The sequence below is a fragment of the Gossypium arboreum genome, chromosome 1, assembly GCF_025698485.1.
Source record: "Gossypium arboreum isolate Shixiya-1 chromosome 1, ASM2569848v2, whole genome shotgun sequence".
Taxonomy (NCBI): domain Eukaryota; kingdom Viridiplantae; phylum Streptophyta; class Magnoliopsida; order Malvales; family Malvaceae; genus Gossypium; species Gossypium arboreum.
The window spans coordinates 21,688,315-21,714,803 of NC_069070.1; the positions used below are offsets into that span (position 1 = coordinate 21,688,315).

At 33.7% G+C, this 26,489-nt stretch overlaps 1 long non-coding RNA gene and 1 other non-coding gene across 2 annotated transcripts in view; one reads left to right on the forward strand and one right to left on the reverse strand.

The window, feature by feature from the left end:
- The first annotated feature begins 7,622 nt into the window (after nt 1–7,622).
- The window catches only part of LOC128295127 (uncharacterized), a 47,419-nt gene continuing 28,552 nt past the window's right edge, over nt 7,623–26,489 (forward strand). Inside the window, exons 1-2 of the long non-coding RNA XR_008285454.1 lie at nt 7,623–7,768; nt 8,024–8,103. This is a non-coding gene — a long non-coding RNA (uncharacterized LOC128295127). The remainder of the gene's footprint in view (nt 7,769–8,023; nt 8,104–26,489) is intronic.
- On the reverse strand, nt 25,851–25,957 carry LOC128281805 (small nucleolar RNA R71). The gene has a single exon (XR_008272077.1). It is a non-coding gene; the product is annotated as a small nucleolar RNA R71 (small nucleolar RNA).

Below are 26,489 nucleotides of genomic sequence, written 5' to 3' on the forward strand. Positions count from 1 at the left end.
ACTATTTTTGAACATTTTTATCTTTATTTAGATTTTGTTTTGTATTTTATTTGGGATGATTTTTTGTTTTTGTTTTAGTTTTTAGTTAGTTAATATTTAGTAGTTTATGTATATTGTATGTTTTAGTTTTTCTTTGTAGGAACCCCATAATTTTTTTATGACACTACAATTGCGAGCCAAACCCAAAAAGAGTAATCCCACCATTTTTGTTGCACTCATCACGCCAATCGGTTAACCTCTTTCTTTATAATTTTTTAATTTCACATTAGGGACAATGTGTCGAATAAAGTGTGGCATGACTTAGGAAGATTTTAAAATTTTATTTTTCTATTATTTTATTATATTTTATTAATATTTTTAATATTTTAATTTTTGCATGTTTTCTATGTGCTTGAGCTTGTATAAATACAAGTAATTGGTTAGGCGTATTTTAATAGGATGGTGTGAATAAATTATAAATTTAGTTTGATAATAATTGGTTCTAATTTTTTATTTTTGACTACTTAGTTCAATTTATTAAATTGTGAATAGATTTAAGGTGTTAAGTATACGACATGATAAATAGGTATATAAATAGCATGAATGTTTAATTAAATTATAGGTTGTAGAAATTGATAGACTTGGCCTATTTAATCCATGTATATAATTACCTAAGGACGACCTAAGGCATTGTTTTTTAGACAACTTTTTGAGTCAAAAAGCTATTTCGTAAATATTTTTTCCTGGAACCTATTTTTAGCCTAAATCAATTTTCTAGATGAACAAAAAATGAAACCTTAAGCTTAAAGTATAATTTATTTGATCATTTACTTCTTGATGCACAGATTTAAATGTCTAGCCATTGATATTGAGGAGTTAGGTAGATATATCTCGGTGATTACTGTTGAAACCTCTTTTTAAAAGGGAGGTATTTTGAAAACGGGAGTCGCCACCAACCTTTTTAGGTGTGACTGGATCCCCTTATAAAATATTTTGGTCTACGAAATTATGAGAAAACAGGTTCAGGAGTAGGTTACGTACGAGGAAGGGTTAGCACCCTCGCAACGCCCAAAATTGGTACCAAATTGAATTTTTTTGCCTTAATGTCAAAAGTTTAAAAGAATTTAGAAATAAGATCTCTTTTAAAATCGTAATGATTTGAGTTAAAAAAGAATCAAGATTCCTTCGCTTCAAAAGAATATAAATATCACATCTAACATGATTGGACACGATATTCTTAAACTTTCGTAACTAAAATCATCTTGTGATTTTCAAAACTTATTTAGAAGGATATTTTAGGCATTTAGACAAACGGGAAATCGCAACCCAGCATATTAGGGCACTACTTCCCGAATTCCTAACTACCAAAAACATTGCATTATTTTTTAAATTCTTTTTGGATCGAATGAAATAGAAAGTTTTTTTAAGTGATGATACATTTAACATATTACAAAGGATCAATATTAAATAAATTATCCTACATGATACCTACTTTAACATTCCATGCAAATATAATATATAAAAATGATGGATAATGGCATAATTCACACAATATACGTTATCATTTTATGCATATATGATCATAGATAACATAAATATACGTGCATTATCGTTACATGCAAAATACAACGTAGAGCATAATGAATACAACAATATAAATTGCATAATATATATACAATAATATTTCATGCAAATGTAACTTAAATCAACATAAATAATTAATTTTCATGCGAATATGTAAAAACAATAACATAAAATAACAAGTAATCTATAAAATTTAACCTACTAAAACAATACTAAAAAAATAAATAAACAAATTATAAACATATAAAATATAAATCAAATAAAATAAAAATAAAGATATTTAAAAATATTTAGAATAATATAAGAATGATAAAGGAGAACCTTTTTTTTAAAATGTTTAATATATATAAACTATAGGATATAATAACTTAATATATTAAAAACAATGTGCTAAATATTGATATTACACATATTTATTTAATAATAAAAATTTAAAAAAACATATGTAATTAATGAGTAATAAAACAATGTATATTTTATAATAAAATAAAAGTAATGTAAGGAATAATACGTGGTAAAATATGTAACATATAATAAAATTTATAAACAAAATATATAATGATATGAACAATATGATAGATAATATATAAAATAATATATATAGTAAAATGTATGTAATATAATATATAATAATGTATAATAATATAATAAATAATATACAAAGATAAATACTATATATATTTTTATATATAACTAATGTTTATAAAAATATATAGTATTTAAAAAATAAATTGAATTTATATAAAAAGATTAAAATTTAATTTAAAAATTAGGGTTAATTACAAATAAATGAAAAATTTTGGGCCTAATTGAAATGTGCGTTAAATTTAGAGGGACTCACTGGGCAATTAGCCCTAATCCCAAAACGATGTCGTTCCCAAAATAGGCTTTAATAACCATTAGGACTAGATTGAATTAATCGTAAAAGATTGGGGTCAATTTAAAATAAAAATAAAATAGAATTGTAAATTTAAAAAATTCAGAAGGATCGATCGAGTAATTTGCCCTTTAAACGAAAACACGCGGATCCTATCTGGGTCACGGGTCAACACGTGGATCCTGGGCTCTGAAACAACGTCGTTTTGAAGCTATTTGTTTTAAGTAAAATGGCACCATTTTCATAAGGCTATATAAGCCAAATTTCAACTTTAAAATCATTTTGAAATCTGATTTAAAAAAAAAAAAGAAACCCTCTGAAGGAGGGTTGGGGAGGAGTTCTCAGAGTTCTATCGGTCCTCCGTTCAGAGGTTTGCACGCGCTCACGCGCCACTGTCAACGTCGCTACGTACGGCGGCCGGAAGCTGGAAAGCTTCCTGTTCCAATGTAGATCAAAACGGTACGTCCCCTTCTTTCTATTTTTATGATACCAGTATGTATTTGTAATGAAGAAGAAAAAAAATGAAATAATCACCTCTGTGCTCTTCGATAATCTGTTGATGTTTCTTTTTTTATATGTGTGTATAAACTGTTTGTATATTCCACTGAAAAAATCGTGTCTTACAAATTAAAAGAAAGGGGTTTTTATAACCCTCGGTTACATTTTTAGGGAAAGAATCTTTTGATTTCTTTCTAAGTTTGCCTCTTTTGCTCCTATGGTTCTTTCCTTCTTTTGCAGGTGATGACGAGATATCCAGCGACGATCATGTGCTGATGATGCATATCTATCGGTGGCGGGATTGGCACGCCGATTACGGAGTAAAACGAGGCCAGAGTCACGGCGTCAATGCGAGATGAAACAACGTGACGGTTGGGGTGCTTGCGGCGCTTAGGGTTTTAGAAAACCCTAGGCTTTCTGTCTTCTGTTAACGAATTGGGCCGCTTGGGCCCTGTGTATTTTGGGTTTAACAAATTTTGGGCAGCATTTGGGTATCTGGGCTACAGTACGGGCTTGGGTGTAACCGGGTATAGCGTTAATGGATTTTGGGCTAAACGAGTTTTGGGTTTTGTAAATGGACTGTAAATGGATTTTTTTAATAATTTTTTGTTTTTGTTTTTTATTTATTTATTTTATGGGCCCGGGTAAATTTGGGCTATTACAGCTACAAAAGAAAAGAAGTGAGTTGGAAAAAAAGTGCACTCACCTTTGTCAAAAAAAATTTATGAGCTCGAATGACTGTACTCATGAATACTATACTAGGCTTTAGTAAATGGAGAAATAAGGAAGGTGAGAGAAGTGAATATAGGGTGGTGAGCTACATGTATGCTCTTGGGGTATCGGGGACAATATCATGTGCCAAACTGCTTTCGTGCTTAACCGTTCTATCACGCCTATTATTTGATTTCCAAACCAACCTAAATCACAGCACGTTACAAGCCAAAAAGTCCTATGTAACTTAGGTAGTACCTTATGTGGATAAAATTTGCCAAGTTTTGATGTTTTTACCACTTATATTAATCTAAACATACATGTATATTTGTATGTATGTTTTGATGGAAACCTATACTTAACATTCTTTTATTTGTTCACTTTTTTATCGAACTAACTCGTCTAGATTTAGAAATTGTGAGTCAATTGTATATCACTCTAGAGTTATATATTTATTTACATTGTCTTGTTAATATATTTTAATCCAATTTCCTTTATCAAGCTAGCTCAAGTACATTTTCTTTTGTTTGCATGTTTCTTTCTTATTTTCAGTTTAGTTTATTTTCAATTTTTATTTTCTTTTGCTTAGTTTGCTTAATGACAAGAAAAGACATAAGTGTGGGGGTATTTAACCCGCATCAAATATTTATAGGCCCAATTAATGTGGGAGCAAAGGGCGAGTGATCTTTGATACTAGAATAGGGTTATGAGGCATTACCGGACTTACATCACAACAATCATACAATTTTGAGTCATAAATCTCGACCAAATTAAAACCATTTGTTTTTAGTCATAAAGTCCCTAGTACGAGCATACGAGGCCCAAACCATGCATTGGAAATGGTCTGGGATTAAACCGAGAACTTAGGAAATTTTTACAAAACTTAAAAGATTTTTGTCATGTACAGGGGTCACACGCCTGTGGGGTTTGGGACATACCCGTGTCCCTAACTAGTGTAACTCTTTGTTTTGAAAGGCATGAACAAATTGAAGTCACACGACCAAGCCACAGACTCATGTGCTAGGTCGTGTATTAATTAATTTTCATAAAATAGGTGCAGACTTCACACGGCCAGGACACACACCCATGTTTAGGGCCATGTCCCTCACATGGCTGAGACACATGCCTGTGTCTCTGCCTATGTGTTCAATTATGAGCATTCTGTTTCTCAAAATTAATGTCTAGGGGACACAAAGCCAAAACACATGCCTATGGGGCAGGTTGTGTGTCACACACGGCCCAGACACATACCCGTGTGTCTATCCGTGTGGACAAAAATAAAGGCTTTCTACTAAGCCAATTTGCCACCCACATTTGCACATACATACACAACATCAAATGGAACAAATCATAGCATACTTAGACAACCAAAACATCCACAATCAAGGCTAAAACATGTCATTTCAATACCTAACATACTTACAACATCATATTTTGCCAAACTAATCATACCACTCACATTCTAGCATACCAATGAACCAAACTCAATCATTCAACAACAAAGCTATATAGCCATAAATAAACATATAGCGAACCATTACAAAATACACAAACAAAATGCATTGGCACGTATACTTATATAAATAGGCATGCAACCATTTTAGTCAAAATAAGCCAATTACATTGCTAAATACCAAATCAACTTAAACAAATATAAGCCAACACATTTGGCCAAATTCGTAATGACACATTTACCCAAAATGACCAAGTCCCTATACATGCCATATACTCAAAATGTTTAAAATCATTGATACCCAAAATGACAGTTTGATAGTGTGATGCGATCTCCGATGATCTCCAATCCGAGCTAGCTTGGTAACACTATAAAACACAGAAAAATAAAATGGAGTAAGCTATATAGCTTAGTAAGCTTGTATGAAAGAAATAAGCAAATCTTACCATGCATTTTACATTCAAGTAATATAATATAAGATAACGTAATTTACCATAATTCATTCCACGATAAACTTACCTTGAAAGCATCATTTCACGAATTTAATAATCATAAGCTTCATGTACATACCTATACCATCTCGTAATAATTTCATACTTATTCTCATCATTGGCATGCTTAATGAACCACTCAGAATAATAATATTGGATACTTGGGAAACCTTGCACAAGGTGTCACATATGTAGCCATTGCTACCTCTATCTCATAACACATATATGCTTGCTTTCGAACCATCAACAGGCCTGCTCACACAAGCTGTCAGTCAAGACGTAGCTACATAGTGCTGCTCAGACAAGCTGTCAAGTAACTGCAACATATGCCGGTATACTCAACCACTGGTAGGACGTACAGAACTAGCACCCGGATCACATAACATAATACCCTAGTGACATGTCACTTGTATTTGAATCTATTCCTAAGGTTCAATTAGGATTTCTCGCTTGCCAAAATGTCGTCGAACGTGTTCGTAGAGTCGTTTACACAATGTATACAAAAATTAAAACATTTAAAATACAATTATAATAAAGCTTATTTACATAAGAACTTACCTCGGATGCAAAAACAACAAAAGAATCTATTCGTCAATTATTTTATTTTTCCCCCGATATAGATCTGAACTTCATTTTTCTTGATCTATAATGTCAAATTTAACTTATTTAATCATCACAATATTCAATATAGTCCAAAAACACATTATGGAAAAAATACATTTTTACCCCTAACATTTCATCATTTTACAAATTAGTCCCTAGGCTCGTAAAATGAATTTCTATCAATTTCTTCTCAACCCAAGCCTAGTTGAACCTTACCCTTACTCATAATAGCCCAAAATTTTCATTTATTCACATTTTTTCATACATTTTATAACCTTTTACAAATAAGTCCCTATTTGACATTTTTACCGAAAATCACTTTACAAATGTTTTTTAACTAACATGCATTTTCTACCATCAAACATCAAAATATAAACATATTCAACATGGGTAAAATTTTATACTTTAACTTTCTCTCAAATTAGTCCTTGAAATAGCTAGATCAAGTTACCACGACCTCAAAAATATAGAAATCTTTAAAAACAAACAAGAACGGACTTACAATAGAGCTTGAAAGTTTGCCAGACCCTAGCTATGGTCTCCTTGAAATTTTCAGCTATGGGGGATGAAATTGAAGAAGATGGACACTTTTATTTTAGTTAATTTTGTCTTTATTTACCAAATTACTAAAATACCCTTAATGTATAACTTTAAAATTTCACCTAACCATGTCCATGTTTGTCCACCAATTTAAACAATGGTCTAATTACCACATAAGGACTTGCAATTAAAATTTCTTAGTAATTAGACATCTTTAATCTATAGAATTCAAGTTTTGCAACTATTGCAATTTAGTCCTTCTAGTCAAATTGAGTACTCAATCGATAAAATTTCTTAACGAAATTTTCACACAATTATTCTATCATGCTGTAGACCTTAAAATAACAATAAGATAAATATTTTTACTTCGGATTTGTGGTACCAAAACCACTATTCCTATTTAACCCATAAACGGGCTATTACACGACTTGCTATGTAACGCCCCAATTTTCGGGAATCCTGTGAATGTTGGCATAGGTTTAATTATGTTAGTGGGCCTCTAGAAAGCCCAAACTTAAGATAGAACCCGACAATTTTAGTTAATTTTTGTTCCATAAGAAAAAGGGGGTGAAATTATGAAATAGGACCTATGTGAAAATGTTTGAAAATGCTATAGATTAAATTGAAGTGGCCAAATAAATAGGAGTGCAAAATATGAGGATTTGCATGACAAACCTCCCATTTTACATGAAGTGGCCAGCCATCATGTAGTTGTAGACGAAATGTACACTTGATATCCATAATTTATGGTACAAATTGATACAAATTGATAAAAGGTTATGTAAATGTTCCATGATAATAGGTTAGGTAAATGTTTCATGATAATGGGGTAGGTAAATGTTTCATGATAATAATTTCATGTCTTTTGTATTAAAGAATTAAATGGATGAAATATGAAATTTTATTAAAAGAAAAAGGGGTGAAAAGAACAAAGTTTTGTCCATCTTTGTTCATCATAGCTGAAAGTTAGAGAAGAGAAAGGGGAGGAGAAAGCTCTTGAGTATTCGGTCATTAGGAGGAGGAAAATTGAAGGTAAGTTCTTGGTACCTTGCTTCTATTTTGAGGTTCATGAGTTCTTCTTAATTCTACCTTAACTCTTGAAGTATATTTTGATTTTTGGTTGTGTTGTGAGCATTTGGTCATGAATTAAAATGAAGGAAATGGTTGTTGTTTCATTTTTCATGATGGGCTTAGGCCCAATAGGCTTGAGCTGACTTGGGCTTTGAATGGGTTTTCCTTATACACTGAGTTTCCCCAAACTCACCCCATTTATTTTCATCCACGCAGGAAATCCCCAACCATAGTGGGCTTGGAGCTGTGAGGGAATTTGGAGTGGCCACCCGTTCTGAAAGTTTGATTTTCTTCTGGTGAACTGGACATCCTTTTATTTACGTTTGAAGTTTTGGGTTTTTAAATGTAATAAGGCCGCTTAATTATTTTTGATGGTTTTAATATGTATTACTAAGATAGGTATTACTTATTTTAACTGTTGAAATTGGATAGCTTTAGGGCGCGTTTTCAAAAACAACAATTGATTTCAAAATAACACGACAACAAGCAAAGCTTCCGCAATGAAAGTATTTTCCAAAATTAATCACTTTTCCTAAAATGACTTAATCAAATCGGTTTCCTAGAAATATCCATGACGTTAAGGTGTGGCAATGGCGGTATGCATGTCTAGGATTGGATCCGAAGGAGCTTGGTATTAAGCGGTCCGATGGACTCACCACTTCTTTCCGGTTTCCTACCGGTGCATGACTTCCATTCACTTTAACCCTTAATGAATTAATCTTTTGAACATCAAGTACGATTTTTTGGACTTAGAATGAAATTGTTTTTTACGTTTTTGATGTGGCATGCCGGATCCGGCCATAACTTCTGGGCCGGGTTTGGGGTGCTACATGCTACCCAAGAATATCAAGGCTAGTTTCTTCTGCATAATCTATTTTATACAAAGTCCCAAGACGTGTCGAAGACCTAATTTGGGCTACCAACACTCCTATAAATAAGACCGTAGGGGTTTGATGTAACTAAGTCATCTTAGACACAATAAAAAACCCTAATAGTTTAGGAGTAGGATTAGATTAGTTTTCTTTCATCTTTTCTATATTATTTTTTTCCCTCTTGGAATTAGTTTCGATCTAAGAGTTCTTTTATATTATTAAAGTATTCAGTTTCTTTCTTCTTTGTAATCGACATATTTTATTATTCCGATCAATTGATTTACTACTCCATTCTCCATTTGGTATCAATCTATGACTATTTTAATCTCATTTCTCTTCTGATCCAATCATGTTCTTTACATGATTTATTCAATTAAGTTAGAGAATATGAATAATATGAGTGGTTAAATCCTTTAGGGGAGATTAATGAGTGGATGGGGATGTGATTAATGAAGGATTTAGAGTTTCTCGAGAGGGTTAGTTTTTATTAATTACGTGTTTTTAAACCTTAGGCTTGATAGCCCTAAGAAGTTATCATAGGTTAGACGAGATTGAGAGATAAGTTAAATCGAGTAAATAGTAGTTTATCCTGGTTGAGAAAGTGAGGTCGGGAGATAAGCGAGTACCAAACAATTGATTAATTAGTTAGAGGCTAAGAGGTAATGATTGGTTAATAGGTAGCTAATACACCCTAAAACCCTAATCTAAAGTTAATTACAATCCCTGAAATGAGTTAATCTTCTTAATTGGTTTATTGATTTTAGTCGCTTTTCATTTTTCTTGTTTCTTTATTTTAATTATTTTAATTATCTTATTACTCTATTTTATGATTTGGCGTAATATAGGAATTAATTATTATTTAGACTTATTATTATAAAAATGTTTTTATAGATTTATTCCATCCTCCCTTAGGTACGATCCTCAAAAAACTTCCAAGTGTTCCGTTGTAAACTATACTATATTACAATTTGACTCGTGCACTTGCAGACACCATCATTTTAATTTCTTATATTTTTGGTGTGTTACTTTTATTACAAATGATAACTTGCTTATAGGTGGTCAAATATCTCACAAGTTTGGTAGACATAGGCTTCATATGATCAGTGGAGTTGGTTAAGAGATTGGTTGCCAAAGAGAAGGGCCCTCTTAGACTCTATTTCTTGACTTCAGTTTCAGCATAAGCCTTTTGAAGGGCCTAAGTTGCGGGGCCACATTTCATTGCCAACATAGAGAAAGAACTTGCCAGTTAGATATGAGTAGGTTTGTGAATGCTAATGGAGGGAGAGGGAGAGGAAGGATAAATTAAATCCTCTAACTCTTGGGACAACTCCCCGTCTTGTATTTGTTTGATAGCAAAAGGAGAAAAAGGGTATTACCTCACACTTATATGCTTGTTCTAGGAGAAAAAGGTTAGGACCTCGGAGGATAAAGGGGTGCAGTAGAGGGTGCTTTGGTGAGGAGTGTTCAAATCTGAACCTATGGGGAGTGGTACCAAAGAAGCCATGAAGAGGTTTGTTACATTGACAGAGCTAGCAGGAAGCCTAAGGATGGGTGGAGGTAGAGTAGGGGATTCACTTTCAAGAATGATTGGCTGCTTGCAAAGCTTGTGGCAGGTTAACTTATTGATGTTTCTCTCTCTGGTGTTAGAGGAACCTCTTTCAACTCTCAGCCTCTTGCGATTATTACTGCAGCTCGTGCTCTAGAGTCAGCCACATCCATGGCCTGTTATGCACTCTCTATCAACGAATATACATCCTAGGATCTGAGTTACGAAAGTGATGATAAGATTAAAGGAGGAGTAGGACCTGTAGTATGAACAGCGGGCTCAGTAACATTCTCAACTAAGTTTCTACCCGATGACTCACTCATGATTCTCGAAGTTGAGGAAAACAAGTGGCAAGGAGGAATAATGCAAATGATGTAAAAAAAAATTTAGGGGCTCCCTCATTCTTCCAATAAGCACCTAGGCTAACTCATTTATCGGTCTCAAATGGCTATGCTTCTTCGGTCGACTGCACCATCTTGGGGCTCATGCCAAGATAGAGATCTATTGCCCACCAATCATTTGGGCTTCTTCCTTCTAAATAGAAGAGAAAAATATAGAGATCTATTGTCCACCAATCATTTGGGCTTATTCCTTCTAAATAGAAGAGAAAAATGTTCCTGACTATGAGGAGCCTTCTTAACTCCAGAGTGCATGTAACACCCCAAACCCAACCTAAATGTTTCAACGTGAATTTGGCGAGCTACATTGGCCACTGAAGTGACTTTCCATAAACTCCCAACCTAACCTCCAACACACCACTTATGTCTTACCAAAAGTTGTACTAACTCAAAACACACCATTAGAAACAGAAAGCAAACATGCAAGCTACATAAACATCATAAGCAAGTTCATATGTCTCAAAACAATATACTGAAGACTTCTCAGTATAAATTAGACTTTTCTCAAACGTCATCATATTTCGTATAACAAAGAACATATGAGTTCATAGCTTATTATAACACATGGCATAAGGGTTTGCATAGTTCTTAAGGTATGAGTTTCACATAAAACTAAGGGTCATAAAATCATCACTTTACAGGAATATTATGATTTTACAAATAAACAAGCTTTGGAGTTTAAAAGGATTATGTATGCAAGGCTATTAAACTTTAGTAGGGTTCATGCAAATACACACGTTCACACACTTATGGGTTTGCATATTTTACTAATGGTTCACAAGTAATAAGACAAACACTACAGGGCTACACATGTAATCAAGGGTCACAATACATACGCGAGGTAGCATGCATCATTGGGTTCGCTGAGTTAGGGGCACGCATATAGATTTAGTAATCATTACAAGGTTTTGCATGTAAATATAGCACAAAACATACAAAGTATGAAATAAACTTAAATTGGAACTCTAACTTAAGCATATACAAATACAATAATCTCATGCATAAATAACATTTTATTTATGATTTATTAAGTACTTAAAACATGGTTCATATAAACAAGAAAACTAAACAAAATAAAATAATCAATTTTTGAATCAAATTGTCAGAGTCACAAAATCATAAACATATGTAAAACCCATAACAGAAATCCCATTGCTGTTAATCTAGGTTCGCCAATATCTGCTAGGAACGTCCTTGCCTATCATCAACCTCACCTATGCCATTCGTGACCTACTTACATAAGGAGTAAGGGAAGAGTGGTGAGTTCATTAATAACTCAGTGACTAATTAGAATTCTTGGAATATGTGTTAAAACAATAATTGAAAGCAGTGGAAAAACATAGTTTGAAAATGTTTTGTGTGCTAGATTCGCAGGCAAGGTTGCGAGACCCAATTCACCCTTTTTTTCAGAAAACATATATTTTTGAAATCAGTTTGAAGACTTGGAACGGTGGAAATGTGCAAGTGTACACAATCGTAACAAGTAATAAAGTGACAAGTAAATGTCGAGTTATCGTACCCATAGGGACTATAAAAAGCAATATTTATGAAATTAATTAAAACACTTTGGTGAGGTAAAAATAATTTTGGTTTGAAAAGAGTGATTTATAAACTAAGATTTTAAAACTAAGCAAATAATTTAAATAAAATAAAAGAGTTCTAGTGCACGATTTCAATTAAGATTTAATCAAGATGATATAATTGTGTTGGATTAATTATACCTATTTAACTTAGAAATAATAAATTCGTGCTTATGCTGTTATGAATAAATTCACGGCAACCCAGTAACTTGCTAACTTATGAACATATTTACTAATTAAAAGAATTCCATTTATCTCTTGAACATATCCCTATGCCAATTCAACCAACTAAACAGATTTAATAAAGTAAACATGCTATCGTACATACATACTTATTGAATTAAATTATCTCTCGCATATTCCTATGTCGATTCAACCGATTAATTCAACTTAATAAACATGTAAAAGATCATGTGAAGTAACAAAGTAGCCATACCTTGAAACAATTTAATCACAACAATCTTGCAAGTTATGCAAGGCATATGTATCACCAAATATAATGCTGATTTAATTTTCAGTTAAACATGCATTGATTAAGTACTGAGTCCATTAATTGCAATTTCAATCCGTTTAAACAATTAATTCTTTAGTTATCTAAACAATTATAATGCCAGATAACCTAAGCATGATTTTACTTAATCAAGCATTTCACTGAGGCCTATAACAGCATAAACACTAATTTAATAATTCAAGTAGGCAAAATATAATCAACCCAACACGAATTAAATTAAAGCTAAATTGATTAAAATAACCATTTCAACAACAATATTTTTCATAGATATGTTCATCATAAAAACAACAGAAATTAAAAAGAAAGGGAACAGAAAGCAAATCCAGTATTTCTCTGCAGCTTGACTGTTGCTCCGTTCTTAGTCTCCGTTGTCTTCGCCGAGCAAGGCTTCTATGAGTCATTGATTGCTGCCCAAGATGGCTGAAGAACACCTCTTTCTCAAGAGAGGAAATCGGTACAAGAGGAAGGGAAAATGGGATGAAAAATGGAGAGGAAACTTTGAGAGAAGTGAAAAGAGGATGAGAGAATGTTGGGGAATGAGGGATGTTGAGGGATGCTTTGAAATGGGTAGCATAGGGTGGATTTTATAGCTGAAGGGGGCTGCTAAAAACATAAAATTCATCAGCCAAGAGAGCCCTCCCATGGCTGGCCACACACATGGCAAGGTTGAAGCTTTCAACCTTGCTAAAAATAGGCTGGGGCAAATCTACAAAGCCTAAAATAAAGATGGGGTTTGAACGTAATATGGAGGTTTTTCAAGGGCCTTTTTGCAAGCATATTTTATCAGCTAATTTTTTGATTTTGGTCAGCCAATGGACAGTTCTGGTCAGCCCAATTAGTGGCTGGTTCGGCTCACTCCATTCGGTTCAACCAGTGCAGTTCACTAGGCCCTTTCTTCATAATTAATTAAAATTAATTCATTTAACCTAAATTAAATAGGAAATAAATTTAAATTAATTTAATTATGAATTAATACAAATTTTTGGACCACCTTGGGCTGGAAATTAATTGGCCTCGATACTTCAAATTACTCTCGATTTTGTTCTTCTCGCAGTGTTCACCGGGCCCTTTTTCTCCAATTGTGTAATTCTGTCAAAAATAACCAAATTTAATCAAAATTAACTATGAAATTAATTAAAATTCATATTTTTCATATTTTTAACATAATTTAGTTATTTTATAATATTTAATTATTTTTCGACAAGAATTTAACCGGAATAGCCTGGTTTTAAGTTAAAAAGGGTATGAAAAAGTATATAAATTTTTGTGTTTCCAAAAACTCACTATTTTTTCTTAAAATGTCCTTGGCAAGGTTTGCTTCACGAGCCTATTTTTTCTTAACAAAGCCTTTAAAAACCATAGTCTGGGTTCACCTTTAAATTGGAAAGCTAGCTCGTACTTTTTTAGAAACCATTTTCTTAGAACAAAGTCTGCCTTAGCTCACAAGACTAGTTCTCACTTATGAATAAAGTCTGTCTTAGGTCGCAAGATTGGTTTGTCACTTTGTCTTGGTGGACATGATCCAACGTAGCTCGCATAGAGATGGGCTCACTGAAGAGCACTTTCACTTAAGCTCACACAGGAAGCTCCACTGATACACAACTTCATCACTTAAGCTCATGTGGAGAGCTTTGCTAATACACAACTTATCCTTAGCTCACAGAGGAGTTTTGCTGATACAAAATTATAAAAACATTCTTAAAACATTCTTTGAAAGCCTTAGCTTCCTTAGGAGTATACACAAACTGTGCTAATATCATATTTTCACATCGTAATTGAAAATAGAGTATCGCAGTTTAAAACATAGCTTTTCAGTAACTTACCATTAAACTGTTTTGAAAACATAATTCTTAAAAAACATATTTAGTTAAACTAAAAATCATAGCAATTACCATATTCCAAATAATTCTGAACTACTCACACTTTTAAAAGCTTAGCAAAGAACATAATCATAATAGATCCCGATCACTCATTAGAAAATGAAAATCATTAAACAATTTTAACTTTTCCCTTATCCTTGTTGGTAGACGGTCTGGGTGGTTCGAAACAAAACACAGATATATTGCTTAGACAAAACAAAACATACATAATTCATCCAATGCAAACCAAGACAATCACACCCAACAAGAAAAAGACTTATCTTGATAGATACGTACTGAACTAAGAACAAGTACTTTAACAACAAAATATTCAGTGAAGAATTCACAAAAATTAAGGGTCTTATTTGTAGACCTAGGAGTCTTGAAAGTCTTAGGATACCCTAATTGGCTTAGGAAAGTTTTTACTTGCATGTAAAATATTCCTAGATACACTATATAATTTTATCCTAATTTAAGTTTGCCCGTATCTTTGATCTGTGAACCCTGATTTGCCAACACACTAGCGAACTTACCTCACAAAGAAACTGGTGAACCCCTTTACCATAACTTTTGGAGAATACTGTTACTTTTCTAGCCAACACCTTGCTCGCACACTCTGTGGCGAACACCAATTCATCGATACACTGGCGATCACTTCACTTGAGATGCCATAACTTCTATGCCTGTTTGCAGGGTGTTACAGTGTGCCCAAGTTTTAACCTCTCAACTTCTATTACCATGATCTCAGTATCTAGGGCTTGAGCCTGGAGGTAAGTAAAATCCTTAGGAATTGACCATCTTGTGGGAAAACTGAAGCCGCTGGTGAGTTTCCTTTTCAACAAAATTAATTTGTTGTGATCCAAGTGAAGATTTGGAGCCCAATCCTTAAGTATGGGTTCGCGAACTTCGCGAACATGAAAGTAAACCATCATAGCTGAGGGCCCTTAAGTTATGACCTTTAAACAATAGAAGTGTTGGATGACGCTGAGCATGGATGGCTCATTCTGACTACTGTAGTTCAGGAAGTACACCACCAAGGTCCACTAGGATAGACCAGTCAACTGCCCTGGAGCAATCTTATATTTTTCAAGGGTTGTATAGAAGAAAAGGTGTAAAGGAAAGTGGAAGCCAGCTTCTAATAGGTAAAAGGGTAGTATCAGGCCGTAGCTGGAATCACTTAAATGTCTCTTCCCAACAACGATCTCGAAGTGTTATGCAAAGTTCAACAACTGAATACCACAGGCGCCAAGTAGCTTACCATCTTCTCCTGAGTAGTTAGGCATCTATACAATGGCATTCTAACTGAAGTATTAGTCTATTGGGACTGTAGATTATTATCATTTAAAACCATAGAACTTTTCTGGTGACCCCTCTAACTCTCAGGCTGAGAACCTTTGGCCATCCTTTCTAACGTTGGTACAATTTTGGACATACTGATATAGAAGTAAGACAGTAAAATGAAGGATTACCTAGAAATTTGGAAAGGCTCACAAAGAAAGAATAACTCTGATGAGGAAAATCAGAGGAAGAAGAAATGAATGGGAGAAATGAGACTTAGAGTCTAGAAAGAAACTTAAACAATAAGGAATTTGGGGGAAAAATGATTTTGGATGGAAGGATTTCCTACCCTTGTGTCTCGATTTAAATAACAAAATATCCAAGGGAAGCTTTGTGTTCAAAAAGTAATAAATTGTTTAGGTCTTCAAATTTACTTTTGACAATTGTTGACCAAGGTAAGGGTTTTTATTAAACCCCTCAATAATAAAAAAAAGTGGGAGTACCCACCAGAGTTATATTTCTGGCGAGTACCGACCAATTTGATGCTCGACAATAAGAATTCACTAAGTAGCCTTATTTTGAGCACAATCTGGCACAAGGTGTAAGCCAGAGGCTCTGCTTGGATAACGGTAAGGTTGTCTTTGTGTAGTTATTCGCCATATAAGGAGTAGAGATGAACTCCCATTGAAGCGGGACAGGTTTAAGGTGAATTTGTGATAAACTAAACAACGTTACAGAACCAGGGAAAAGTTGAGGCGCCTATCTTTATGATAAGAAGGACTAAGAGAGTATTTCATGAAGTCCGCTTTTAAATTTAGTCACGAGAGGAAATTTTGAGGATGAAATTTTCTTTAAGGGTGAGGGAATTTTCACACTCGAGTTTCTTTAAGATTTCGAATTTAGAGAAGAGAAGGGAAAAAATTGAATAAACAGTAAGTTGATGGGCTCTACTAGGATAGTTAGAAATTTTATTGGTTGTTGGAAAATTAGTTGGGTTTCAATTCTGGTTTGGATAAGACAGAATCGGTTGGTTCCATAATGGGAGACACAATGATTGTCGGTGGATGGATGATTGAGATTTGGAGTACGTGCAAAAATAGTTATATGTTTAGGTGAGAAGGAAAATTCCTAACATGGATTGCTTCACAATTTCGTTTACAATTTTTCTTCTATAACATCCTGAAGTAGGGCCTAGTCAAAAAAGTGATTTTGAGACCAGAAATCTGAATTATTAATAATTATTTTATGATTATTATAAGGCCTATGACATGTTTATATGCTTGTGTAAAATTTCATGAAGAAATTTTATGTCTAAGGTACTCAATTGGACTTTAAGGACTAAATTGAATAAATTGTAAAACTTGAGTTCTAGAAGCTTCAAGTATGAAACTGAATTAAATTATTAATTAGAGGTCCTTAAAGAGTAATTTTACCAAGTTCTAAAAATTTGGACAAAAATGGACATGGTTAGGTAAAATTTCAAAGAAAGGCATTAAGGGTATTTTAGTCATTTAGTAATTAAATGAATTAAAAAGGGAAAAAAAACAAAAATTTGCTCATCCATCTTCCTCATGGTCGAATGTAACAAGGGGGAAGCCATGGTTAGGGTTTACAAGCTTTCAAGCTCAATAGTAAGTACTCCCGAGCCCCGTTTTTAACATTCTATGCATTTTTGAAGTCCCGAGAACATAATCTACTCATTTCTACCATTAGTTTTAGCTAGGGTTTATGTTTGAAAAATTTACCCATTCATGACATGTTAGTATTTTGATGTTTAATGGTAGAATATGAAAGATTAAAGTTTGATAAACATCTTTTACTCGGTGATTTTTCATGAAAACAGCTAAAAAGGACTAAAATGTAAAAGTTGTAAAAATGGTATAAAAGGGTGTTATGATGAAAATTTTAGTTTGCTATAGTTATGAAAATGGTTCGGCTAGGCCTATAGAATGGGAAAATTGAATAAACATCATTTTACGAGCCTTGGGGAAAAAGTGCAAATATATGAAAGTTTAAGGGTCAAAATACAAAATTTTAAGATATGATTTTTGGACCCATATGAATAAGTGACTAATTAGTGAGCTAAATGCGATATTATAGATCAAGGAAAGCAAGATTCGGGCTTAGAACAAGGTTTAACAAGGTTATGGACTAATTCGAAATAAGTAGTTGTACCCGAACCCGAGGTAAGTTTGTATGATGAAATAAGCAAGTTGTTAATGTTATTGTTGTTTATGGCTAAAATCTAAATTGGTATGTTAATTTAGTTGTGATGAATTGATTGAAATGAAAGCTTTTACTATGGTGAGTATACATAATTAATGTAATGTTGTACCATGTGTTTAATGCTTAAATTTTTATTATGGAATGTGTTTTGATTCTCCCATGAATATGTGGTTGATGCTATGAAAGGGAAATTAGTACTATTGTAAGCTTGAATGACATGTGGCCATTAAATACGACACCACGAGCAAGTATGCCATGTGCAAGTGAGAAAGAATCCCACTTGAACCTTAGGAATAGTTTAGGATACAAGTGACATGTCGCTAAGAATTAATCTATTCGAGCTTGTTGAGTGGTCCAAGTTCATGATATGTATGAGATTTTGAACTTGTTGAGTGGCCCAAGTTCATGAGATATGTGGCATCCGAGCTTGTTGAGTGGTCCAAGTTCATTATGGATGTGAGTATCTGAGCTCGTTGAGTGGTCTGAATTCATTGTGGATGCGATGTCTGTGACTAAGTTCTGGGAAACGATCTTGAGTGTTCTACCAGTGGCTAGGTAATCCTTGAGCAGTCGGATACCTATCAGCTTTTATGAGCAGCCCGTGTAGTTACACCTAGATTGGTTACTATATGTGCAAGGTTCCGTGTATCCAATAGTATTCCAAGTGTTCAAACGGGTATTGATATGTAATGAATGTGATGAAAGTCCTAAGAAGGGCATGTTAAGAGGTATGGTTATATGATATACTACGATGAGCATAGGTATGTACTTAAATTCATGAGTAATACTTCGGTGAATGATGACTTGTGATGAGGAAGCATATGTATGTGTATATATATGATAAACAAGTAAAAAGGGTTGAATGGTAAACCATCCTTATGCCTATAATTATGAAATTTGTTGCAATATCATGCTAATTTACATTGTGTAATTGAATAAGGGATCCATGAAATGATAAGTCCATGATCAATGTGACAATGAACTTATGTTAGTTATTATGAATTTGCACTATAATAGTGTTGGACAGCAGGACCTATGCGAATTTAAAAATCAACCAAAATATTGTGGAAATTGAAATAGGAACTGAATAAGATATGAGATTAAAGCTTATTGAGTCTAGTTTCATATAGAGGAAATATTGTAAGCAAAAGAGTTTTATACTATGAGATATTTGAACTTTTGTAAGACAAAGTCAGAGTGATTTCGGACTCCCCTGTCTCAAATTTGGAAAATCACTAAAAAATTTTCAAAAATTATTATAGGCTAGTATTTAGATGAATAAATCCTTAATGAGTCTATTTTTAAGAGAAATAGATGGAAACATTAATCAAAACCCGTACTATGAGATAATCGGTTTTTAGTAAAGAGAGGTCGAAGCTGTCAAGCAGCAGAATAGGGGTAACTTTAAAGAATAAACTCTAGTTATTGGCTAAACCAAAAATTCTGGAAATTTTATGGTAAAAATATATTTGAGTCTAGTTTCAGGTAAAATTTATCGATATTAAATTGGAGTGCCGTAGCTCCAGATATAAATAATTTAGTAACTATGACTCGAGAAAATAGCATGACCAGAAAATAAGTAAAAGTGTAATTATGATTATATTTCCATGGAATCATGCTGATAATTTGCTTATTATTTTCATATGGACTTACTAAGCTTTAAGCTTACTCCCTCCTTTCCATTTCTTTAGTGTTGACAGGTTAGCTCGGGGTTGGAGATTGTCAGAGGCAACCTCACACTATCAAGCCACCTCCTTTGGAGCATTGATGAATCTTAATGTCTTCAAGTGAGTGGCATGTATAGGGACTTAGTTTTATGATAGATGCTACTATGATTAGCCATATGTATTGGCTTATATGGATTCATTGTATATAGCCATGAGATGTGGCGTGTAATGATTGTGGCTTGTAAGCCTAATTATCCATGATAAGTTCTAATGCTTGTGATGCGATGATGTGTTTATGCTTGTGGGATATGTATGGTTGGTATTATGACATATATGCATGATGGGTGCTTCTTGACTGATCGAAATGGTCATAGCCATGTGGTAAATGTATAATATGGAAATAAGTTGATAATGTTTGAACATGAATACTTGATGTTGATTGAAGCTACATGATAAATTTATGGTTATGAAAGTTTGGTAAAAGTGGTCATCAAATGATAAGGTCAATGAATATAGAATTGTTGTGTCTAGATTTGATATTATATGAGTACGTATAATAAGTGGATGATAGCATGTTAAAGTTAAGAATATACCTTAGTAAAATATGTTAAATCATTAAAATGATGCAATGATGTATATCTTTGATGTGTGTAAAGATGTGAGAGATTAATGATAACAAAAGGCTTGGAAAATAGCCTAAGTACTAGTCACACGGGTAGAAACATGGCCATGTGTCTCAACCGTATGGAGGACACGACCTAGCACCCGGGCATGTGGCCTGGCCGTGTGGTTAAATTTTTTTTGCTGACGTCATAAACAGAGAGTTACATGGCCTAAGGACACGGGCGTGTTGGAGACACATGGGCATGTCCCTGTGTCCACACGGGCATGTGCCTTGTTTTAGGAAATTTTTTTTAAGTTTTCCCAAAACTTTTTAAAGTTCTCGATTTAGTCCCAAATCACCTTTAATGCATGTTTAGAGCCTCGGTAGGTCATGTAAGGGACATTATGCATGTGATTGAATGTTTTTAGTTTTGGACAAAATTTTATGGGCCGGTTTTGCATGTTTGTGAATGTTTAAATTCGGTAATGCTTCGAACACTGTCTCAACGTCGAATACGGGTAAGGGGTGTTACATCTTCTCATCTACATCGTTTACAATTTCATTTACAATGTGAGATTCAAGTGTGGAAAGTAGAGCATTTCTTGAGCTAGTAAGACCCTAATCCTTATTGTACTTGTGAATTAGAAGATAAGAGATGTAAGGATTCCTAAAAGGATTCTATATACTCATGCGTTCGAGGTTTTAAGGTCTGAATGCCTTCAACCTAACTGATCTACGGTTATCATGCCTAGCTGCTTAGAAGATGGAGGCTCTGGAATTTGGAAAAGCTAAGCTAACGAGGATGAAGGAGTTTAGGTGAGTTTCTGTACTCTACCTTTGGGTCATTAATGAAACTGTGCTGCTTGAATGATTTGAGTTATGTCTATCATGAGTTGTCTGAATCCATTCTTGTGTATGATAATGATGAATGAGTATGTTGTGAATGCGCACTTGGTGCAAGTATGCAAACGTTTGTATGTATGATTTTTGACTATCATGTGATTATGATATGATGTTAAATAAGTGGCAAACTATATGTCATAAGTATTTTGATTTGCATGAAATACATGATTATGTTATATATGGAGTGCGAAGAGAATTACCTTGACGAGGTAGATAAAGATAGGGAAAGATGGGGTAATGAAGGAATGGACAGATTGTTGTAGAAGACAAGGGAGTTGGGCAATATCATGGAATGGCTATCTACTTGCTCGTTAGAGTGACACCGTGATGATGGTTTATTGACTCTATGATGCGACACTAGAACAGTGGTTATCGACTGGTCCTTCAGGCGACACCGTGTAAACAGTTTATAAGTCTTTTAGGGTGACACCTTGAAAGAGGTTTATTGATTCCTCAAAATCAGAAGTCCATGAGTAACAATGGCATCATATTGTGTAACACCATAGTTGGGCTATGGCAACATATAAAGTTCCCTATGATAGTAAACATGACACCATATTATGTAAGACCATAGTTGGGCTTTGGCAATAAATGAAGTACGCTGGGATGGTGAACCAGGAAGCTGACTATAATAGCGCGATTTAGACCCTAATCAGAATAGTGTATTCGGGCCACAAATTTGGGTCAAAAAAATATTCTAATATTATTTTTCGTGTCTACAGCATGTTAATTTATATGTGTGAAAATTTTGTGTGAAAAGTTTATCGTTTGTGTGCTCGATTTAATTAAAAGGACTTAATCGCGTAAAATGTAAAAGTGGCTAGCTATTTGTTAAAGTGCTACATTGTTATGGCTTTTATAATGTGGGGTTCTTATGATGTAATTTAACCATTAGAAAAATGCATGGACAAATATTGACAACCATTAAATAGTTTTATAATTAAATACTTAAGGTTAAAATAGTAAAAAGTAAAATAACATGTTATTAAATAAAATAAACATAAAATGGCCATGCATTTTAGTTCATCTTTGGCCGAAACTTCAAAAGAAAAAGAAAGAAAAAGAACAAGATAGGTTCGGCCTTGTCCAAGCTTGATTCAAGATCAAGAAAAGAGAAAATCGCATTTGGATCGGGGGAAATCTAAAGTTGTTCAATAGTCGACCCAGTCTGTTCGTCTTCGTATGAGGTAAGTTCATAAGTAAATATATGTCTTTAAATTCAATTGTATATATTATATTTGTGCTGAATTGAACTATTGCTTGTATATATATGTTCAAGCCGAATTTTTTTAAGTATGGAGAAGTATTTGTAAGCCTGAATCGATCGAGTTACGACGTTCGAAAGTCCCTTATGAACCTTAGGAATAGTTAGGATACATATTTCATGACATAGTATTCCGATATGTGATATCGTGTAAGACCATGTCTGGGATGTTGGCATCAATTTTTGATTTGTGTGTAAGACCCTGTCTAGGACAGTGGCATCGTTATGTGATTACATGTAAGACCACGTTTGGGGCATTGGTGTTGTACGAGTTTTCGACTATCTGAGTATCCTTATTAATTTCGAATGGTTCAACGGGCAATATCGAGTTAAGATCGAATGTGAAATCGAGCTAAAAAGTCAGGTATGTACTAAGTTAAATGATTGAATAGTAAAGTGAGTTTATACTTATATAAATATATGAAATGTGTATTTTGGAAGTGAGAGTTAAATATGCTTAGAATTATAAGTGTATTCGGCCAAGTGGAAAAATAATGTTGAAGTATATGTATGGATATTTGAAGTTGCAAGGTTGATTATTATATTTGTTGTTATGGTTTTTATGATTAGGTTTAATTAAGCTGAATGATGAATGTCATTGAATAGAATTGATTTAATTGCTTATGACTTACTAAGCTATTTAAGCTTACTGTATGTATTCATTTGTTGTTTTATAGATTTTGTAAGCTAGTTACGAGCTCGAGGATCGTGAAGGAAGTTCGTCACACTATCGAGCATTGTCTCTGTACTTTAAAAGCATGAATTTTGAACCTATGGCATGTATAGTCTAGCACTTGTTTTGGCTGGTTTTGAAAGTGTATATATATAGCTATGCAAAAATGACTTAATTTTCATGTTTAAATTCGGTTGTATTCAATCATGGTTGGAGTTTATTTTGGTATGCATATTGAATGGTATGAATGATTTCTGTTTTGGTTATATGCTTATATTTTGTTAATGATATGAATAATTTATAAATAGCTTTAAGTAAGTTTGATATATGGACAATGGATGTATTTTAGGTTGTGGCTTATTAATGATGTCAATCATAATGATAATTCGGTCATGTTTTAGCTTATATTAAAAATATGTATTCATGGTATGTTGTTTAATGCATGATTATACACGGCTAAACCTAGTCAAAATAAAGTTGTATGCTTACGACATGTTTACCTATGAATTAGCTACTTAGGTTCAGTCATGAATATCAATGAGTGAATAAAATTTTAAAAGTCATATTGAAGTTATTCGAATGATCGAATGTTAGCTAATTGTTTGATAGTGAATATGTAATTATAGGTGATAAACCATAATATATACATATTTTTACCCCATGTTTAACATATTTATGGATGATTTTTCCTTAGTTTCATTGAATTCGATGCTCCTAATCCTTTAAATTAATGTTTTATACTCAGGAGAGCATAGGAAGGCGAAAATAGCAAGAAACGGGCCAAAATGGGACAAAATGGGCCTAATTTAGTGTTTCACACGGCCTAGGCACTTCCACATGGGTAAACCACACACCCGTGTTACACGGCCATGTCGACTAACAACCAAGTCAAAATTGCACACGGCCTGAGGACCTTCACACGGGCGTGGCACACGGCCATGTTCCTATCGAGCCCAAGTCTAATTCTACTTAGAAAAGGCTAATTTTGAGGGTTTTAAAGCATTCCTAAGTCTATATAAACACCCTAGAAGAGGATTAAAGTGGGACATGGAGAGTAGAAGGCAGAAAATACTCAAGGATAGCCATTGGAATCAGTTCAGGAGTAGGATCTACATCAAGATTGAAGATCTCCATTCAATTTTCTTAGAAGTTCTTTGGGTTCTTTATGTTTTGTTATTTTCCCAATCTTGAGATGTTTTCCATTATTATGAACCGAACTCCCTAAATACTTAAGGGAGATGAATCCTAAGACGAATCTTATTACTATTTGATTATATGATAAATACTTGTTCTTATTCTTAATTGTGAGTTTTAACCCTTGCTTTAATATTCCAGGATACTAATTCAGGTTTTTGATGTGCTTATTCAGTGGAGCAAAAGTCCTTGTTTAAGAGTAGATCATTCATAATTAAGCTGAGTTGCATGCAATCCTAGAGATAGGACGACATAAATCTGCAGGATTAGAGTCAAATCTAATAAGGGGATCCATAGATCGAGTTAACGCGACAATAGGAGTTTTAATTAGAAAGAGATTTCGATTAATCAACTTAGAGTCAGTTGTTCTTAGTCTCGAGAGAGATATTAACATAAATCAGGGACTTCTACGGATTAAGTTAAGTGAATAAATTGTCTAATTCAGAAGTAATAAGTGAAGTCTAGGTGGATTCTTCCTTGGGTATTGTCTTCTCCATCGGTTTTCTAAAAAGTATTTTTCAATTTTAATCTTTTTCGTAATCTTAGTTAATTAGATAATTAGTTTTAGATTAAAAACATCCTTTAATTCTTAGGCTAGATAATAAAAAGATAGTAATTACTAATACTTTTAGTTCTCGTGGATACGATATTTTCGGTCTCATCATAACTATACTACTGTTCGATAGGTGCGCTTGCCTTAATCGAATTTTTAGTTAGTTTCACAACCATCAAGTTTTTGGCACCGTTACCGAGGACTAAGATATTAGGAACATTTGATTTTTATTACTTTAGTCATTTTACTTTTATTGTAATTTACTTATTGTTTTTAGTCTAATTTTTCTTTTCTAATTTTTCTTTTGTCTGCCTCTGGCAGGTGTCTCAAGTTTATGACTAGGAGGAACCCTCTGGATCTTTGCTTTTTGATAGTGAGATAGAGATCCCAGCTCACAGAAACCGAAGAGAAATAAGGTGAAGTCTACAATACATAGAGGAAGAGTGAGAGGATGATATCTATACTACAATCGAAGAGATGGCTGAAAATCAAAATAATCCGCTGCCTCCTGTAGTTGCTACAAATCCAATAGACTAGAATCCTGCTCCTCGTACTATGTATGATTATGCTAAACATACTTTAACAGGAACTGAATCGAGTATTGTTAGACCTGTTGTTGCTACAAATAATTTTAAACTGAAACCTAACATTATTCAAATGATACAATAGTTTGTTTAGTTTGATGGTTTGCAGGACGAAGATCCAAACACTCATTTAGCAAATTTCCTGGAATTCTGCCACACCTTTAAGATTAATGGTGTTTCTGACGATGCCATTCGCCTTCGGTTGTTTCCCTTTTCATTAAGGAATAAGGCTAAACAGTGCTTAAACTCTTTACCACGAGGGTCAATCACTACTTAGGAACAAATAACCAAAAAAATTTCACTTAAATACTTTCCGCCGGCCAAAATAGAAAAATTGAGGAATTATATCTCTTTTTTTGTGCAGATGGATTTAGAAACTCTTTATTATGCATGGGAGAGATACAAAGACTTATTGAGAAGGTGCCCTCACCATGGGTTACCTCTATGGCTGCAGGTTCAGACTTTTTACATCGGTGTGAACCCCTCAACAAGGCAACTTATCGACGTAGCTACCAGCGGAACTTTAAACAATAAAATACCTGAAGAGGCTTATGAATTTATTGAAGAGATGTTGCTGAATAACTATCAGTGGCAAGTCATAAGAACAAAGCAGACAAAAGCAGCTAGTGTTTTCAACCTCGACGCGGTCACTATGCTATCTAACCAGGTAGAACTTTTAAATAAAAAGATTGATGGTTTGTATGGTTCTACTCAGGTACATCCACTGATGAGGTGTGATTCAAATAGAGGAGTGCATAACACATACTATCCATCCTTCAACCCTAGCACCAAGGAGGAACAAGTCCACTATATAGGTAATAATTCTAGATCTCAAAATAATCCGTATAGTAACACGTTTAATGCAGGTTGGAGGAACCATCTCAATTTCTCATGCAATGGTCAAGGAAATCAAAGACCACAACATCCTCCAGGTTTTAAACAACCACCTTACCAACAAGAGAAGGAACTG